Below are 18,342 nucleotides of genomic sequence, written 5' to 3' on the forward strand. Positions count from 1 at the left end.
AGATAGATAGATAGATAGATAGATAGATAGATAGATAGATAGGAGATAGATAGAGAGATAGATAGATGATAGATAGACAATAAATAGCTAGATAGCTAGATAGCTAGATAGATAGATAGATAGATAGATAGATAGATAGATAGGAGATAGATAGATAGATAGATAGATAAATAGATAGATAGGAGATAGATAGAGAGATAGATAGATAGATAGATAGAAGATAGATAGATGATAGATAGACAATAGATAGATAGATAGATAGATGATAGATAGATAGATAGATAGATAGATAGATAGATAGATAGATAGACAATAGATAGCTAGCTAGATAGATAGATAGATAGATAGATAGGAGATAGATCGATAGATAGATAGGAGATAGATAGATAGATAGATAGATAGATAGATGATAGATAGATAGATAGATAGATAGATAGATAGATAGATAGGAGATAGATAGATAGATAAATAGATAGATAGAAGATAGATAGATGATAGATAAATAGATAGATAGAAGATGGATAGATAGATAGATGATAGATAGATAAATAGATAGATAGAAGATAGATAGATAGATAGATAGATAGATAGATGATAGATAGATAAATAGATAGATAGATAGATAGATAGATAGACAATAGATAGCTAGATAGCTAGATAGATAGATAGATAGATAGATAGATAGGAGATAGATAGATAGATAGATAGATAAATAGATAGATAGATAGATAGATAGATGATAGATAGACAATAGATAGCTAGATAGATAGATAGATAGATAGATAGATAGAAGATAGATACTGTAGATAGATAGGAGATAGATAGATAGATAGATAGATAGTAGATAGATAGATAGATAGATAGATAGATGATAGATAGATAGATAGATAGATAGATAGATAGATAGATAGAGATAGATAGATAGATAGATAGATAGATAGAAGATAGATAGATAGGACATAGAGAGATAGATAGATAGATAGATAGATAGATAGATAGATAGATAGATAGGAGATAGATAGATAGATAGATAGATAGATAGATAGATAGATAGATAGATAGGAGATAGATAGATAGATGATAGATAGATAGATAGACAATAGATAGATAGATAGATAGATAGATAGATAGATAGAAGATAGATAGATAGATGATAGATAGATAGACAATAGATAGATAGATAGATAGATAGATAGATAGATACATAGATAGATAGATAGGACATAGATAGATAGATAGAAGATAGATAGATGATAGATAGATATATAGATAGACAATAGATAGATAGATAGATAGATAGATAGATAGATAGGAGATAGATAGATAGATAGATAGATAGATAGATAGATAGAAGATAGATAGATAGACAATAGATAGCTAGCTAGACAGATAGATAGATAGATAGATAGATAGATAGATAGGAGATAGATAGATAAATAGATAGATAGATAGATAGAAGATAGATAGATGATAGATAGATAGATAGATAGATAGATAGATAGACAATAGATAGATAGATAGATAGATAGATAGATAGGAGATAGATAGATAGATAGATAGATAGATAGAAGATAGATAGATAGATAGATAGATAGATAGATAGATAGATGATAGATAGCTAGATAGATAGATAGATAGATAGATAGATAAATAGATAGATAGACAATAGATAGCTAGCTAGCTAGATAGATAGATAGAGAGGAGATAGATAGATAGATAGATAGATAGATAGATAGATAGGAGATAGATAGATAGATAGATAGATAGATAGATAGATAGATAAGATAATCCTTTAATAGTCCCACCTTGGGGAAATTTCAGCGTGTTACAGCAGCATAGTAATACAGATACAGGATAATACAGAGTAATATGTTACAGACGTAGACACAGATAAGCTGAGAAGAGAAGATATACTAGGAGTCCATGGCAGCTAAGGAAAAACAGAAGAGAAAGAGGAAGACCTCATGGTCATCCTCATAATCATTAGTTCTCTCTAGATGATAGATAGATAGACAATAGATAGCTAGATAGATAGATAGATAGATAGATAGATAGATAGATAGGAGATAGATAGATAGATAGATAGATAGATAGATAGATGATAGATAGACAATAGATAGCTAGCTAGCTAGATAGATAGATAGATAGATAGATAGATAGATAGATAGATAGGAGATAGATAGAGAGATAGATAGATAGATGATAGATAGATAGACAATAGATAGCTAGCTAGCTAGCTAGATAGATAGATAGATAGATAGATAGGAGATAGATAGATAGATAGATAGATAGATAGATAGAAGATAGATAGATAGATAGATAGATAGATAGGAGATAGATAGAGAGATAGATAGATAGATGATAGATAGATAGATAGATAGATAGATAGATAGATAGGAGATAGATAGATAAATAGATAGATAGATAGATAGAAGATAGATAGATAGATAGATAGGAGATAGATAGATAAATAGATAGATAGATAGGAGATAGATAGATAGATAGATAGATAGATAGATAGATGATAGATAGATAGACAATAGATAGATAGATAGATAGATAGATAGATAGATAGATAGATAGGAGATAGATAGATAGATAGATAGATAGGAGATAGATAGAGAGATAGATAGATGATAGATAGACAATAGATAGCTAGATAGCTAGATAGCTAGATAGCTAGATAGATAGATAGATAGATAGATAGATAGATAGGAGATAGATAGATAGATAGATAGATAGATAAATAGATAGATAGGAGATAGATAGAGAGATAGATAGATAGATAGATAGATAGAAGATAGATAGATGATAGATAGACAATAGATAGATAGATAGATAGATGATAGATAGATAGATAGATAGATAGATAGATAGATAGATAGATAGATAGACAATAGATAGCTAGCTAGATAGATAGATAGATAGATAGATAGATAGATAGATAGGAGATAGATAGATAGATAGATAGATAGATAGATAGATAGAAGATAGATAGACAATAGCTAGCTAGCTAGATAGATAGCTAGATAGGAGATAGATAAATAGATAGATAGATAGATAGATAGATAGATAGAAGATAGATAGATAGATAGATAGATAGATAGATAGATAGAAGATAGATAGATAGATGATAGATAGATAGATAGATAGATAGATAGATAGATAGACAATAGATAGATAGATAGATAGATAGATAGATAGATAGAAGATAGATAGATAGATAGATAGATAGATAGATAGATAGATGATAGATAGATGATAGATAGATGATAGATAGATGATAGATAGATAGACAATAGCTAGATAGATAGATAGATAGATAGATAGATAGATAGAAGATAGATAGATAGATAGATAGGAGATAGATAGAGAGATAGATAGATAGATAGATAGATAGATAGATAGATAGAAGATAGATAGATCGAAGATAGATAGATAGATAGATAGATAGATATTAGACATATTCTCCAGCACTCCGGGGATATCAGATGATGGGACATTCTCCCTGTGCAGTGTCTCGGCCTCTCCCCTCTCTCTCGCAGTCTCTCGGCCTCCTACAGATGTTTCCGCACACAGAGTCCTTTCTGGAGGAGCTGTCTATGTGATAAGTGCCCTCCGCAGGATCACCTAAGTGTTTCTGATTGCTTATCTAAAGCGACGTGGATGTTTAATTGCCCTATTGCTGCAGCCGGAGTATGTAAACATCCATAATCATCTGCTTGAGGTTACAGAATATCCGAGCTGCAAAATAGATGATCAGGGTAATAAGCGGGGAGAGCGGCGTTAATTATTGATAGGGATAAACATTCTTGTCAATAATTCATCCCCGTAATAAGTGCGCCTATTGTTTTTCCCTTCTACATTTAGCACAATATATTGCGGTTTGAGAAAGCTCGAAATTGGTCAAAGCTCCGGTGAAACTTGAAAAACGTAGGATGTCACGAGCCGGGTAGAGGGCCGGGCAACCCTCCGGGACTGTATGTAAACAAGGCTATGGGATGTTGTGTATGGGGCTGTGCGGACATGGACCAGCAGATGGGTCCCTGGGATGGAGGGTCCGCTCCCTTATACTATCACACATTTGCTGTTTGTATTGAAGGGGTTGTCCAGTCAGGGAAAATCTTCAAAAAAAGCTAAAACAATACAGTATGCCATACTCACCTCACCAATACCCCCCATGCTTCTACTGACCTTTGACACACAGGAAATGCTGCTTAGCCAATCATACGATGAGATGGGTCAATGGTTGAGGTGGGCCACTGGGTGAAGCAGGTCAATGGTTAGGGTTATGGGCTGAGATGGGTCACTGGCTAAGGTGGGACTATGGTTGAAGTGGGTTAATGGTTGGCTAATGGTTGAGGTGGGTCAATAGTTGAGGTGGGTCAATGGTTGAGGTGGGGTCAATGGTTGAGGTGGGTTAATGGTTGAGGTGGGTCAATGGCTGAGGTGGGTCAATGGTTGTGGTGGGTTAATGGTTGAGGTGGGTTAATGGTTGAGGTGGGTCAATGGTTGAGGTGGGTCAATGGTTGAGGTGGGTCAATGGTTGAGGTGGGTTAATGGTTGAGGTGGGCTAATGGTTGAGGTGGGCTAATGGTTGAGGTGGGTTAATGGTTGAGGTGGGTCAATGGTTCAGGTGGGTCTATGGTTGAGATGGGTCAATGGTTCAGGTGGGTCAATGGTTCAGGTGGGTTAATGGTTGAGGTGGGCTAATGGTTGAGGTGGGTTAATGGTTGAGGTGGGTCAATGGTTCAGGTGGGTCTATGGTTGAGATGGGTCAATGGTTCAGGTGGGTCAATAGTTGAGATGGGTCAATGGTTGAGGTGGGTTAATGGTTGAGGTGGGTCAATGCTTGAGGTGGGTTAATGGTTGAGGTGGGTCAATGCTTGAGGTGGGGTCAATGGTTGAGGTGGGTCAATGTTGTGGCCAGTGATTGGCTTAGCAGTTTATCCCATGTATCGAGAGGGACCAGCAAGGACCAGGCAGAATCAGAACGGGGGTATATTAATGAGGGGAAGGTGCCTTAATTTATTATTTTTTAAATCTTAGTCTTTTTCAAAAATATTCCGTGGCCGAACAACCCCTTTAATTACATGTAAGGAGGATCTCAGACATTGTTGTGGCGGTGACACGTTGATTCCCATTGCTCAGGTTTCTTTTATATATCTGGTACTGATCCTGAGTTACAGGGGGTGCAGAAACTATTCAGACCTCTTTAAATTGTTCACGCTTTGTTTCATTGCAGCCCCTTATCCACTGTATGTCATGCCTGGTACTCCAGTCACATCCAGAGCTGTATTTAGCATTCAGCTATTACTTTATATATTATACTTCAGTCACACCCAAAAGGTAAATTCACAATTCAGTTGTCACATTATGTCATCTGCTCCAATCACATATAGATCTGCATTCACAATTCTGCAATGAGTTCATATCTTATACTCTGGTCACATCTCAAGCGGCAGCTATAATTCTGCTATAACATTAGGTCTTATAATACAGTGACATCCAGCACTATTGTACACTTCTGTTATAAATGCATCTCATCGTGTCTGATCGCTCTAGTTACATTCCAAGCTGCAGTCACAATCCTGCTATTAGTTTGTATCCTACACTCAGGTCACACTCAGATTTGCAGTCACATTTCTGCTTTAGCATCATGCCTTATACCCTTGTCGCAATCCTCTTCTGGAGAATGAGGGTTCCCTGCTTTCCTCTTTGACCCTTCCAATGGTTGGAGACCACGCAAGACATGGAGCAAAAAAAGTGTAATGCACAAGTTGTCTGACTACGACTACAGGCCACGTGACAAGACACTCTGGGTCGCTGTTGACTTCTGTTTCCACGCACTGACCCCTGCACTAGGATACTCGCCTGTATCTTTCTATCACAAAGGCCTTACCATTGTGGACATGGCATAAAACATAATGAGTCTGTGGTCACTGGGCTGTTATAGGGTTAACAGCAGACACCCCGCCACCCATGGCCCGCTAACAATGAGATTACAGAGCGTGACTGCTGATCTCCTCTTCCTGGGTAGTTTCTACAGGTGCCAGCGCCTGGTGATCCCTGACTGCGGGCACAGACCTGCAATGCCTCATGGGCAAGGAGACGCCTGGCCAATGTCCCAGTGTGTCAGGCGTCTCCTGATATCAGCGAGCCCTGGGTGTATTCTTACCCAACATCTGCTGCTCCTCCTGCCTCTCCAGGTGCACAACACCGATCCAACTCTGCTTAATCCAGCCGCTGGGCACTCCATGTCATGTGTGGCTACCGAACACAGCAGGTGTCAGGGCTCAGACTGAGCACCAAGGACGGGTATAGACCACAAGGATTAGTTTTATGTAGCAGAGTGTATGCGCTTTTTTACTGTATTTTTCACTGTTTTTTGTTATGAACTTTCCTGCAAGCAGCCATATTGGATGACACTCTACTGCCATCATACTGTCTGTATGGACAGTGCAGCAGGGCTTGTATACTTTATGACAGCTGCAATGAATGAGAGTTAATAGTCGGACAAATGGGCATAGACTGATACTGTCTGCGAGAAGTAATGGTGATGAGATGACTCTGCTGACCTTGTCTCTGATGTAATTGAGATGATTCTGGATGCACACATAGCTAATGCTTATGATGTAACTCTGCTGACCCCACCCTCTAATTATAATGAGATGACTCTGCTGACCCCACCCTCTAATGATAATGAAATGACTCTGTTGACCCCATCCTCTAATGATAATGAGATGACTCTGCTGACCCCACCCTCTAATGATAATGAGATGACTCTGCTAACTCCACCCTCTAATGATAATGAGATGACTCTGCTGACCCCATCCTCTAATGATAATGAGATGACTCTGCTGACCCCATCCTCTAATGATAATGATATGACTCTGCAGACCCCATCCTCTAATGATAAGAAGACTTTGCAGACCCCATCTTATTATAATAATGAGATGACTCTGCTGACCCCACCCTCTAATGATAATGAGGTGACTCTGCTGACTCCATCATCTAATGATAGACTTTGTTGGCCCCATCCTCTATTGATAATAAGGTGACTCTGCTGATCCCATCACTTAATGATGAGATGACTCTGTTGACTCCATCCCCTAATGATAATGAGATGACTCTGCTGACCCCATCTTCTTATGATAATGAGATAACTCTGCTGAACCCATCATCTAATGATAGACTTTGTTGACCCCATCCTTGATTGCTAATGAGGTGAATCTGCTGGCCCCATCACCTAATGATCAGATGACTCTGTTGACTCCACCCTCTAATGATAATGAGGTGACTCTGCTGACCACACCCTCTAAGATATTGGGCTTACTGACTCCATCCACAGAGATGACACTGCTGCTCATGTCCTGTCTACACAGTGAAGCACAGAAAAACAGAAAATATCACCTGATCATACAGATAGTAGCCATGGCATTGGTGCAATGGAGATCCCATACTGTCCCAGGGATGACAGGGGGCACAGCGCGCAGGTATAGAGTACACCGGGATATAGATTGTCCTTGAATGGACTTTTCCTATAAGTTATTCTGCCCAAATGTAAAAATGTCTCAAAATTGGAGATAAAAAGATGATGTTTTTACAATATCAGAAATTAGTGTTTTTTTGTTAATTGCCTTAACTTATTACAGGAGGGAAAGACTCATCGGGATCCGGGAGACGCTCTCATGTTGTGGAATTAATTTGTCACAGAAAAAATCTAATTTGATACAGAACGTCGCAGTTTGTGGATCGACAGGAATTTTTTGTTTTACAAAATTAACCGGTGGCGGATAATTAATAAGAATAGATTTTTCTCAACATCTAAAAATATACCCGAAATATAATTACTGACTATAAAGCCGATAATATACCGCCATCCACCGCACAACACACAGAAAATCTATAGTAAGCCGCCCACTAATACTCCAGCTCTGAAAGTGGTGACACAGGGGACAAGTGCTCTGAAGGCCTATCCCATCCACTTGTGGCTCTGTATGGCGGTATAGTGGGGAGATTGTATGGCAGTATCACAGTTTCATTGTACAGTATAGACGGCATGTGACATATAGTATCTATCTGCTCACATGGATGGGGTTTGAGAGTATGCATTTGCAGCTCTGTATATCAGTGCTATATGGCAGTATTATTTACACTGTGTAACAGTATTATTTGCACTTATTAGCAGTAGTACATGGGCAACACACGTCAGAATTTTCAGCTATATTTGGTAACAATATGTCAGTGCAGTATGATATGGCGGTATCATTTATATCACAATGTCAACGGGACATCTTCTTATAAGGTTCCTAGGGATTGTGACACAGAACTTGTCACCGTACATCCACTATATACACAGAGGAGCCCTATCTCCCTTCAAGGGCCCTTCTCTAGCCAATGCTCTGCAACACAGTAGGGAAGGGTTGCAATAATGTTATAGATACTACTACCAAAACATACCCTGCAGGGGTGCACGTACTTTGTCTCAGTCACATTATTACATCAGCACTACAGAACAATGGTCATAACCCCACAAGTAGGACATGCGTAAGACGTCCCATTGCTCAGCCTAGTGGGATTCCTTGCACTATTATTGTAATATCACCCAAATTCTCTGCAGCTACATCTGTAGGGACACAAGTGAGGGCAGCAGATTACACGTGGCGGGGAACCTCCTATAACATAGAGTACATAAAAGTGCCCATAAGGTGCCCACACCATTGCCATTCCGCACTGATCACAACCAAAAACGTAACCTGCACGGCACTGAGGTCCACTCCACCTGTGGATCATACAGTCGCTTTCTTCCCTTACATCACATTTCTTATCCTATGAGAGTCCATAAGGAGTAACATAGTGACAGGGCCTGGGACGCCAACTGGCAACTCTACTTACCCAATTGGTGTCTTAGATGCCCCACATGTAGCGCCTTGTCCTGTCGCCCCCAGACCAGGATCCCTGCTGAAAGACAAGACAAATTGTCATGGATGAGATAATAATATACGTAACATAAAATACCTGCATTATACAGCCTAGCACCTGACCTCAGGGGTCGTGGGGGAGGGGGCATTACTTAAGTCTCACGGACAGACTACACCGCCATGGCACTACACTATTATAGGCTTCTTCACACACCGTTACTTGTACATGACTTTTTGATAATCCACACACTCCCTGTGCCAGGCATTGGGTATTACCAGGGTAACAAGACTGAGCCCAGTAGTCAACATATCCGAGAAGACACCACAGATCTGTCTGGTAATTTCTTTTCTTCATGCCAGGGATTACGGCTTAATTTGGGTGGTGCAGAATGCGTCACAAGGAATGTGACTGTCTTACTCACTTCAAAGAGGTGTAAAGGCAGCGGAGCATGTGCTGAACGCATGGCATGTTCTACAAGGCTTCCAAGTAAACATAACGAGCAGATAACTCTGCCCTCAGTGGGTCATCTACTGCTCTCCGACATGGGATTCACTAGGCCTTCCCCTGATCAGTATACAACAACAACCAACTTGCAAAATGCACTTGATGCAAGATATCATAGTTCAGACTAAAACCAGAAAAAAGAGGGAAACCTTGGAAAACCAGCCTAGCCTTCTAGATACACCTAGAACCTGAGCAACTACATAAACCTAGAACCTGAGCTGCTAGATAAACCTAGAACCTGAGCTACTACATAAACCTAGAAGCTGAGCTACTAGATAAACCTAGAACCTGACCTACTAGATAAACCTAGAACCTGACCTACTAGATAAACCTAGAACCTGACCTACTAGATAAACCTAGAACTTGAGCTGCTAAATGTACTTAGAATGCGATCTGCTAGATGACTTAGAACCCAACCTGCTAGATGGACTTTAAACCTGACGTGCTACATCACTTAGAACCTTACTTGCTAGATGGACTTTAAACCAGATCTGCTAAATTGACTTAGAACCTGATCTGCTAGATAGACTTAGAACGCGACCTGCTAGATGACTTAGAACCTGACTTGCTGGATGACTTAGAACCTGACCTGCTAGATGACTTAGAACTCAACCTGCTAGATGAACCTAGAACCCAACCTACTAGATGGACTTAGAACCTGATTTGCTAGGTGGACTTTAAACCAGATCTGCTAGATGGACGTTGAACCCGACCTGCTAGCTGAACCTAGAACCTGACCTGCTAGGACCCTTACCAATCACACAAACTAGGAGTGAAAGGATATTTGTTGTCTAAACTATTGACAGTCATCAGACCTATTCCTAACCTCTTCCAGTAGCTACTACATCACCCATCAGGCTTTGTCCCACTTTCTTCTACAAAAGCTAATATCCCACCAACTATGTAGAAGACATTTCTAAAAAGTTACATTTCCAGTCACCTCCTAAAAGGCCATTTCCAAGTTCGGCCAACACTGATGACGTTCTTGTCCCAGTCAATCATCTGGTAACCAGCATCTGGTAAACCACATCTTAACCGACCAGTCTAGACTCCAAACCATGCTCGGGAAGGTTATGCTCCAAACCATCATCTGAGGGCAGCTCTCCAAACCACGTCTAAGAAGTCTACATCCCAAACCACAGTCTATAGGGCTGCGGGATCAGGTTGTCTAGCAGCGCTGGGGTCCTGGGTTCGAATTCATGGTTTGAAAGAGAACAGTGTCCTTCGGACGCATTCAATCTGACTCGGTCAGGCAGCTAATATGTTACATCCTTGTTTGGAAGGGATCAATCACCGTCATCTTCTGGAAACCATCTGTAACTAAAGCCCAGGCCAGACGTCCAACCATTATCATGAGGATTCTCAACTCCGTATCCTCTGGACGACCTCCATAACTACTTTCTTACAAGGTCGGCTGACCAGAACATTAGAATCTTACTCGGATGACAGAATCTTGTTCGTCAATGTTGCCTTTAGCGCGTCCCTTGTTGAGATTCTACTACTTTATCTTCGGGGAGTCTTTGCTCATTGGTTCCCCTTCTAGATCTCCACACACCCTGTTCCGGATCGGTATTGCTTCCCTACTGCAGTCATGCGCTATTATTGCCGTCATTATATAATGCTCTTGTAAGTGCTACAAACATAAATGTTGATATTGAATCAAGCGGAGTAGTTTGCCGGAAAAATGTCATCTTTATATAGCGAAAATCAACAAAAACCATGGAGTGGTGCCTGTCATAGGAGTGAGATCTGCATAAATGAATGCCATTATCTATACTGGATGCATTTTGCATGTTATTTGAATACGGTTATATACCGTCGCCGGCGTCTGAGTGAAAAGCGGCTTTAAGAAGGGTAAATATTATTATGGAAATACTGCGTAATGCCGCTTGTCGTTTCCACATAAGGGAAACCGGTTCCATTTCTCTCTGTTTTTATTCCCAGAGAAAGAATAAAATACATATTGAGTGTCGTGTTACTCTGGTGAATAATTTCCCTTTGCATAATAAAGGAAAAGTCCTCGAATTCTCAAAGACGGCCGGCGTGGCGGGGGAGGGGAGGGTGGTATATGACAGTGAGCGGAGATATATGGTATGTGTATAATGCATTGTTTAAAGACATTTACATTACGCTCGTCTAGGTCAAGTGATGTGAAGTGGCGTCTTTTATGGGCTGCGGAGGACGTAGATGGCGGATGGAGGGCCGCCGAGTGTTACGGTTTTTGTATTAGATGTAATCCTCGCTGCTCCTCTGACTCCACAAGAGAAACATCTGGTCGTTTTCAGATTCCCCTCGGATTCCCGACTTCAAAGCGAGTTATAAAGAATAACAAATACATGTACTGGCATTGAGGGGAGAAAATGGAACAGCAGGAGCGACTGGTAAAAACTGTCCTTATTTGACTGCTAGTGACAAGCGCCGCGGGCTGCGTGGTGAGAAAAGCCGAGAGGTTGAGAGAGACGAGTCCTTATCAATCGGGGCTCCAGGTGTCACAGGGAGACATCACTGGCAGCGGCTACTCTGGGATTAGAGAGCTACGGGGCCCCAGGAGGCGGCAGGTCTGCACAGGAGCCTAGAGAGGGGCCCAGAATGCAGCAGGTCTGCAAAGGAGTCTAGAAAGGGGAACCAGGAGGCGGCAGGTCTGCACAGGAGTCTAGAGAGGGGAACCAGAAGGTGACAGGTCTGCACAGGAGCCTAGTGAGGGCCCCAGAAGGCGGCAGGTCTGCACAGGAGCCTAGAGAGGGGAACCAGAGGGCAGCAGGTCTGCACAGGAGTCTAGAAAGGGGAACCAGGAGGCGGCAGGTCTGCACAGGAGTCTAGAAAGGGGAACCAGGAGGCGGCAGATCTGCACAGGAGTCTAGAGAGGGGAACCAGAAGGTGACAGGTCTGCACAGGAGCCTAGTGAGGGCCCCAGAAGGCGGCAGGTCTGCACAGGAGCCTAGAGAGGGGAACCAGAGGGCAGCAGGTCTGCACAGGAGTCTAGAGAGGGGAACCCGAAGGTGGCAGGTCTGCACAGGAGCCTAGTGAGGGCCCCAGGAGGCGGCAGGTCTGCACAGGAGCCTAGTGAGGGGCCATGAAATGCTTCACAAAGAAGAGACCACCAGCCGAGAGCAGCTCTGATGGAAGAAGATGATATAGAAGGAGCTGAGTGCCGCCATGATGCTGCCACCCAATATCTACAGGTTGTGGATGGGGTCATCATCATCATCTGATAGGTTAACTAGGTCTGTCATATGAATCAGGAGGCTCAGGATGAAAAGTGTTATAAGTCTATGTATGTATAATAGAAGAGCAATCAGGAAGGGCAGAGGAACAGGGAAAGTAAGGAAGGGAGAGGGGGAGAGAGAGAGAGAGAGAGAGAGAGAGAGAGAGAGAGAGAGAAAGAAAGAAAGAAAGAAAGAAAGAAAGAAAGAAAGAAAGAAAGAAAGAAAGAAAGAAAGAAAGAAAGAAAGAAAGAAAGAAAGAAAGAAAGAAAGAAAGAAAGAAACTATACTACATAGATAGATAGATAGATAGATAGATAGATAGATAGATAGGAGATAGATAGATAGATAGATAGATAGATAGATAGATAGGAGATAGATAGATAGATAGATAGGAGATAGATAGATAGATAGATAGATAGGAGATAGATAGATAGATAGATAGATAGATAGGAGATAGATAGATAGATAGATAGATAGATAGATAGATAGATAGGAGATAGATAGATAGATAGATAGATAGGAGATAGATAGATAGATAGATAGATAGATAGATAGATAGATAGATAGGAGATAGATAGATAGATAGATAGATAGATAGATAGATAGATAGGAGATAGATAGATAGATAGATAGATAGATAGATAGATAGATAGATAGGAGATAGATGGATAGATAGATAGATAGATAGATAGATAGATAGATAGGAGATAGATAGATAGATAGATAGATAGATAGATAGATAGATAGGAGATAGATGGATAGATAGATAGATAGGAGATAGATAGATAGATAGATAGATAGATAGATAGATAGATAGATAGGAGATAGATAGATAGATAGGCGATAGATAGATAGATAGATAGATAGATAGATAGATAGATAGATAGATAGATAGACTGACATGATACAGATAGATAATAGAAGAGAACAACTCACAAACTGCTCGCAGACATACAGGAGATTTATAGGAGTTTATTCGGAGTTGTGTACAATACATTCTGCTCCATCTGCATCTCCCGGCCAGGGATTTTCTTGTACATTGGCCACCTGTTATAAAATGTTGTCACTTGTCAACAAATGTAACCAAGTGTGAACAGAGGCTCAGACTGTGAACAAATACGAGGGATAAGATAGTGCTTGACCTCAGCACATCCCATAATACGACCTATAGGTCACCTGGACCCGTGCCTGCACTGTACATATCTTACAACGAAGTGGAAAACCCCTGAAATTATCTTCCCCTGTTAGGCTATTGGCCCCATAGTCACATCTATATGAGCTAACTACTAGATATGAATAGCACCCAGTAGTCCCAAGGAGTCGGGGCCCACCAATGACAGCTACCTCCAAATCCCCCATAGTCAAAGCCCATTCACATTCAGTTATGTTACATGGCGGGGATGACATGGTTAAGTCTCCGCACCTGTGCAAGTACAAATAGAGGAGGGGGCAGCCATGCTTCTAAGGCGGTTGTAGAGATCACAGCTGCCCTGGTGGAAACTCGTTGCCAAAAATGTGTTCTGACAAATGTGACATTGTCGTATGAAAGCGACGCAATCATATTCACGAGTGACAACAAGAGGGGGATTGAAACGCGCCTGTGCTGATGCTAAAAAGGTATGAAAGCAACACGTGTGCCCCTCTTATGTGGAGAGGATGGGCCCCAGCCACGTGCAATGTGCCGGCCTGTGTGTGTGTGCCCACCGCCTGCCTAACAGAGAGACCCCAACCCAGATCAGCCCCATCCTGACGGTCACGACCTGACAGACCCCACAGTGCGGGGAGAATTATCTTATCACAAGGATTATTATATTATTATATACTCTATTATTATTATCGTCTTATATTCTGTTATTTTATATTCTGTTATTTTATATTCTATTATTATATTCTAGTATCTTACATTGTATCCTTGTCTCTCCGATTCTATTGTTATGTTACATTCCACTATGTAATATTCTACTCTATTATTTTATATTATCTTACAGTCGATTCTTTCATCTATTATCACATTATGTTCCTTTTATGCAATGTTATATTCCATGCACAATCTATTATACTGTGCTATATTATGTTATATTTTAGACTTTGTTACATTTATAATATATATTTTTCTTTTATCATGTTACATTGCAATCTCTTATGTCGTATCACTTTATATTATATTACATTCTACTGTATATCGTGTATTATATTATGTTATATTCTATTAGGTTACATTTCATTACCTTGTATTATATCTTATCATTTTATATGTTATTCTATTGTACTATGTTATATTACATCCAATGATATTATATTCTTTTATGTTACGTTGTATCTTCTTCTATTATATCCCATTGTATTCTCTCTCATTACGTTCTATTCCATTTTGTTACATCCTGTGATTAATTCCCTCATTGCAGAACTGATTTGTTCTGTCGCGTAGATGACGACTTGGATCCAAACAAGGTCCATATATCACATGATGTCATCAGAACCTCTCAGTAGCGCAGCCTCAGGCTTCGGGCCTAGTAGGAGCCTATGAAGCAGTGGTTTTGCATGTGTTCCCATGGGTCGGGCCTGCTCAGGCTCAGCAGTAGGCCTCAGGATTAGCACGGACTCTCTCCCACCTCCCCGCACTGACTTGTGCTGGTGTGTGCATGCTTTAAATAGATGACAGGAGTTTTCTGAGGTCACGGCACTCCAGCGGCGGCGAGGAGGCAGGAATGCAGCTCTGGATGTTTTTAGCCTTGTATGCAAATACTATATAAGTTGAGCTACTATGTATAGACGGGAAATAGGAAACATGTGTGCTACTGCGGGGATGAATGGAAGCGTAAATGCTGAGGATTACCAGGGAAGTGCGGCGTATAAGATGAAGCTCGGGTAAACTGAGGACGGGGAACACTCGCTCAGCACACGACGCGTTTCCTGCAGAGCTGAGCATTGTATGTGTGATGTCATCCACTCAACGCTGCTAAACCTCCATTTACTACCATGTGACTGCGCTGGTGACTACCGGGCCTCTGCCGAAACATACACCTGGACATAATAGTCACCATCTGGAGCGCAGCTCTGAAGTGTCAACCTCCATCACGATCAGATGATTCCATCATAAGGGAAAATCTATTAGCAGGAGGTCGATTATACCGAATAATAAAATTATAATCTCTGCGTGATGAGAAACTTCCGGCAAAGCTTCCGTGTATGATGGAAAGTTCTGAAACTCTCTGATAGACTTGGAGCATTTTCTATATCCATCTTATTCAATTCCAACGTCCTCTTTGGCGCATCTCTAGGTAATCCGTGCGACAGAATTGAAATCGACGCCACTTTAATGACGCCAGTTATAGTAAACCTGACGGGCCGGGGTGACCTCACAGAAAGATCGCCGCAACGCCCGGCCCACTGTCTTATAAAGTTATGAATGGGACGAGAAACAAGAAAGTGGTGCAAATTAGGACTAAAAATATGGCAGGATTATGCCAGTTTTCTGCTGTATATAGAGAGATATTGTAGATACGTCAACTTTATACAAGGATCTCTGTTGCTGACTAATAATAGAGAGATTGCCACAACTCTATCTAGAAAAAACTCCCTCTGCAGCAACGATCTCCCGGCCTAATAGTTTGTTACAATGTGTCAGTGCAGATTATATCTTGTGTCCTGATAGAATGTAACAATCAGAGGTGCAACATGAAGCTCCAGGGCAAATTCTGTAGCAGGCCCCCAACTACAATGTATCATCTATAACACTGGTCTCCTCATATTGGGGAGAGGCACCTCATGGGCTCCCTAAGCCTCCTGTCCTATGTGTAACCACATGCTCTGTACCTGCCATATATTAGATCACAGGTTACAATGTATCATCTATAATACTGGTCTCCTTATATTGGGGAGAGGCACCTCATGGGCTCCCTAAGCCTCCTGTCCTATGTGTAACCACATGCGCTGTACCTGCCATATATTAGATCACAGGTTACAATGTATCATCTATAATACTGGTCTCCTTATATTGGGGAGAGGCACCTCATGGGCTCTCTAAGCCTCCTGTCCTATGTGTAACCACATGCTCTGTACCTGCCATATATTAGATCACAGGTTACAATGTATCATCTATAATACTGGTCTCCTTATATTGGGGAGAGGCACCTCATGGGCTCCCTAAGCCTCCTGTCCTATGTGTAACCACATGCGCTGTACCTGCCATATATTAGATCACAGGTTACAATGTATCATCTATAATACTGGTCTCCTTATATTGGGGAGAGGCACCTCATGGGCTCCCTAAGCCTCCTGTCCTATGTGTAACCACATGCTCTGTACCTGCCATATATTAGATCACAGGTTACAATGTATCATCTATAATACTGGTCTCCTTATATTGGGGAGAGGCACCTCATGGGCTCTCTAAGCCTCCTGTCCTATGTGTAACCACATGCTCTGTACCTGCCATATATTAGATCACAGGTTACAATGTATCATCTATAATACTGGTCTCCTTATATTGGGGAGAGGCACCTCATGGGCTCCCTAAGCCTCCTGTCCTATGTGTAACCACATGCGCTGTACCTGCCATATATTAGATCACAGGTTACAATGTATCATCTATAATACTGGTCTCCTTATATTTGGGAGAGGCACCTCATGGGCTCCCTCAGCCTCCTGTCCTATGTGTAACCACATGCTCTGTACCTGCCATATATTAGATCACAGGTTACAATGTATCATCTATAATACTGGTCTCCTTATATTGGGGAGAGGCACCTCATGGGACCCCTCAGCCTCCTGTCCTATGTGTAACCACATGCTCTGTACCTGCCATATATTAGATCACAGGTTACAATGTATCATCTATAATACTGGTCTCCTTATATTGGGGAGAGGCACCTCATGGGCTCCCTAAGCCTCCTGTCCTATGTGTAACCACATGCGCTGTACCTGCCATATATTAGATCACAGGTTACAATGTATCATCTATAATACTGGTCTCCTTATATTGGGGAGAGGCACCTCATGGGCTCTCTAAGCCTCCTGTCCTATGTGTAACCACATGCTCTGTACCTGCCATATATTAGATCACAGGTTACAATGTATCATCTATAATACTGGTCTCCTTATATTGGGGAGAGGCACCTCATGGGACCCCTCAGCCTCCTGTCCTATGTGTAACCACATGCTCTGTACCTGCCATATATTAGATCACAGGTTACAATGTATCATCTATAATACTGGTCTCCTCATATTGGGGAGAGGCACCTCATGGGACCCCTCAGCCTCCTGTCCTATGTGTAACCACATGCTCTGTACCTGCCATATATTAGATCACAGGTTACAATGTATCATCTATAATACTGGTCTCCTTATATTGGGGAGAGGCACCTCATGGGCTCCCTCAGCCTCCTGTCCTATGTGTAACCACATGCTCTGTACCTGCCATATATTAGATCACAGGTTACAATGTATCATCTATAATACTGGTCTCCTCATATTGGGGAGAGGCACCTCATGGGCTCTCTAAGCCTCCTGTCCTATGTGTAACCACATGCGCTGTACCTGCCATATATTAGATCACAGGTTACAATGTATCATCTATAATACTGGTCTCCTTATATTGGGGAGAGGCACCTCATGGGCTCCCTAAGCCTCCTGTCCTATGTGTAACCACATGCTCTGTACCTGCCATATATTAGATCACAGGTTACAATGTATCATCTATAATACT

At 41.4% G+C, this 18,342-nt stretch overlaps 1 protein-coding gene across 7 annotated transcripts in view; it reads right to left on the bottom strand.

Moving 5' to 3' along the window:
• The window catches only part of ZBTB20 (zinc finger and BTB domain containing 20), a 654,299-nt gene that overhangs the window by 233,586 nt on the left and 402,371 nt on the right, over window positions 1-18,342 (bottom strand). For 5 of the 7 annotated variants that reach the window (XM_075263309.1, XM_075263308.1, XM_075263310.1 and 2 more), the window contains one exon: window positions 8,899-8,964. The gene's annotated coding sequence lies outside the window, so the exon portion shown is untranslated. The remainder of the gene's footprint in view (window positions 1-8,898; window positions 8,965-18,342) is intronic. The other 2 variants (XM_075263311.1, XM_075263307.1) reach the window with 1 other exon arrangement.

The sequence above is a fragment of the Leptodactylus fuscus genome, chromosome 2 (genome assembly GCF_031893055.1).
Source record: "Leptodactylus fuscus isolate aLepFus1 chromosome 2, aLepFus1.hap2, whole genome shotgun sequence".
NCBI classification, from domain to species: domain Eukaryota; kingdom Metazoa; phylum Chordata; class Amphibia; order Anura; family Leptodactylidae; genus Leptodactylus; species Leptodactylus fuscus.